Source organism: Triticum aestivum, chromosome 2A (assembly GCF_018294505.1).
Source record: "Triticum aestivum cultivar Chinese Spring chromosome 2A, IWGSC CS RefSeq v2.1, whole genome shotgun sequence".
In the NCBI taxonomy this organism is placed as follows: Eukaryota; Viridiplantae; Streptophyta; class Magnoliopsida; order Poales; family Poaceae; genus Triticum; species Triticum aestivum.
Window position 1 is genome coordinate 561734061 of NC_057797.1, and position 3201 is coordinate 561737261.

At 48.0% G+C, this 3201-nt stretch overlaps 1 long non-coding RNA gene across 1 annotated transcript; it reads right to left on the reverse strand.

Moving 5' to 3' along the window:
• Window positions 1–320: 320 nt before the first annotated feature.
• LOC123185572 (uncharacterized) lies at window positions 321–1817 on the reverse strand. The gene is made up of 2 exons (XR_006493439.1): window positions 883–1817; window positions 321–748 (listed from the first exon to the last, which is right to left on the reverse strand). It is a non-coding gene; the product is annotated as an uncharacterized lncRNA (long non-coding RNA).
• Window positions 1818–3201: the final 1384 nt, after the last annotated feature.

The following is a 3201-nucleotide window of genomic DNA, read 5'->3' on the forward strand; positions in this document are numbered from 1 at the left end:
AGACACTTTGTTTCTTCCTTATTGAATGCGGTGCCGGTGAACCACAAGACTCCTAGAAGTGGGCTGCATCAATCCATTTTTCTCTTGAAAATGAACCATTAATGCTTGTTGGAATCAACCCATGCTTGAAAAATGAAACCATTAATGCAAAATATAGTTAACTGAACCGTAAGAACAATAATTAGTGGATCACATTTGCACTTATGTTTTCTCTCATCCCAAAAGAAGTGCGCTGCACACAACAATTTGTTATAGGCACAGTTTTCGTTCCATGATCAAAGCATTGAACTGCACCAAATAAAACTGTGTACTCATGAGTATAAAAAATTAGAGAAAAAGACCAGCGCTTCAGCAACACACACGACCATGAGTGCCGCACTGCATGGGCCGCCCTACTGCACTGCATGCACCCTGAAAGTTAAGTGCACTCCACAATGCATAACCTTTTTTAAAATGCAAAAAAATGAGCTTCTCCAAAACACACGCCCATTCTGTACTTTTACATATGCACTTCACCGCAAAAATGAACTCCAAATTGTTTTCAGCCGCAAAGGTCTCCCAGCGGCCAGCTAGAGAACCTCCTGCCGACACCAAGTAAACTGCATACCGCACCCATCCACACGTCGGATAGCCGAGCACCTACGAAGCCCAGTGGTGGTGGGATTGAAAGAGGACGCCATGGAACCGCACGCGGCCGCGTTGACTGCAGAAATGATGCCATTGAGCTGCACGCGGCCGCATTGCAGCACTGCATCTTAAAAAAACCTCGTCAGTGGGAGCTCCATCCAGGGGAGCCGGAGCTTAACACATGTGGGGGCAATGCGTACTGTAGGATGGACTACAACAGTAGGAGAATGCAAGACCACTGGGAGAACAACTTACAAATGCGGGAGAGCGCGGCCATAGGAGGGCTCGTGGCACGCTGTTCATGGGATCGGACTGCACCGCACATTCAATCCTTTGATTCCGACAAGTAGAACTTTTTTGTGCTCCTCCAAGAAGTGGACTTCCTCTCCGGTCGTCGTGGAAGATGAGCTGGTCGTCGAGGCCTAGCAGAAAACCATGATGCGTAGGAGCTCACTCCCCCAGAGAGCAGAGCTTCGAGGTTGCTGGCGTCTCCACTGGCGGCACAGCTTGCTGCGCATACAGTTCACTCCAAAGAGGAAGTCCACGACGATCGGTGGACATGAGAGCGGGCCCTGTGGCTGAGCAGGGGAGAGGAGCAGAGGGGGGATCTGGCGCGTGGATCGAGAAAGGCTCCCTGCCGGGATCGACGGATCTGGCGCTAGATCGAGAAGGTGGGAGGAACAAAATCGCAGGCAGGCCACACGGCCGGCAGGGAGCTCCGGTGCAGGGAAGAAAGGGTGTTCGCCGGGGGCGGGGTGAGGTGGAAGGCAGCGCGGCCCCTCCCGGTGGATCGAAGGTGGTGCTTTGGGGGATGGAGTTAGCATGGGCGGTGCGTGGGGCGGGCTTGGCTGTGGCGGCGCGTCGCCGAGCTCTTGAAGAAGGCGAGTTAGGAGGGGTGGCGCCGGGCCAGTGCTGCTATGGCTGTCCGGCGTGGCGGCGGGGCAGATCAGCATCCGGCACGCTGGGTGGTGGTGGCCGGGCGGCTCGGTGGGAGGTGGTGGGCAGCGCGGTGGTACACGGGGCCGCGCAGGCGGTTGGAGGGGGTTGGGGACGTACCGGTCGTGGAAGGTAGTGGGCTAGGTGGGGCGGCGAGGGCGCTGTTGGTGGTGTCTGGAGGCGTCGGGTGTTTTAGGAGGGGAAGTGGGGAGGAGAGAGGAAGAAGGTGAGAGTGAGGGCGGGGTCGAAGGTGTTAGCAGAATAAAGAATTGTGTGCAGAATAAGACTCTTAAGGGGTGTTGTTATAGACCCACCTATATATATATATATATATATATATATATATATAAATCTAAAGTTAAAGACATAATTCGAACTCAGGTCATCGCGTTGCGAGCATCCGGTGCTAACTAGTCCAGCACATTTTTGGTGTAGACCATGCTCGGTATATATCTTCATGTGTACTCTTATACTCCATTTGTTCCTAAATATTTGTCTTTTTCAGATTTCAAATGGACTACCACATATGGATGTGTATGTAGACATATTTTAGAGTGTAGATTCACTCATTTTGCTTTGTATGCAGTCACATGTTAAAATCCGTAAAAAGACAAGTATTTAGGAATGGGGGGAGTAGAAAACAGAGTTTGTGATGATGGTGTGCGTGCCATCTTGCAGTATAGGTCGTCGGATTTATATCTAACGGATAGGAAGGAAACTATGGCAATTTTGCAAAAAGATACCCACACCCCTCTCCATGTTTGCGAATAAGGCCTTCCCTCATTCATCCTTTTCTCTACTCTTACTAGCAATGTGCACGTGCATTGCAACGGATCCAAAATATAATAAAACACGGTCACAAACTTGAAAGAAAAACACTCTAGTTTGGTGTATATATCACTAAAAATATACTTGTATTAGGTTTCTCTCAAAATATATTCCTTGTGGCTATTTTGATGAGGTGGGGGAGGGATGTGGTTAGTTTCAATATACTAAGGGGTTTTTTTCAAATTGGAGCAGGGAAGTGGGGTCTTGCTGTAAAAAGTCACGACTTACATCATAATCGTTAGATGCAGATCTGATGGTCAGAAACGACGGATGGCAGACACACCATCATCACCAACTGAGTCTTTTATAGGAGTAGAGATAAAAAATAGAGATGGTGATGATAGTGTGCCTTCCATCCTGCAATATAGACCGTTCGATTTATATCTGACGGATAGGAAGGAAACTATGGCAATTTTGCAAAAAGATACCCACACCCCTCTCCACATTTGCAAATAAGGCCTTCCCTCATTCATCTCTCACAAATAAACTACTCATATAAATGCATCTTGATGTTCCGTGCAACGCATGGGCATCTTGGTAGTCTCTCACAAGATAAACTACTGATACAAATGCATCTTGATGTTCCGTGCAACACACGGGCATCTAGATAGTTTCTTTTAAAATAGTTACCGCGATGATTGGGGTGAAGTAATATATTTTATGTCTGCCCCGAATGATTTCAGATTCACTAGTAGTAAAAAAGAAAAGGTTGTCTTGTTAATTAATGGAAAACAGGGTGAAAACTATCACATGAGGCCGGTAAAAACAAAGCACATTGGGTTCAGCGTCATCATCACTACAACTATACGC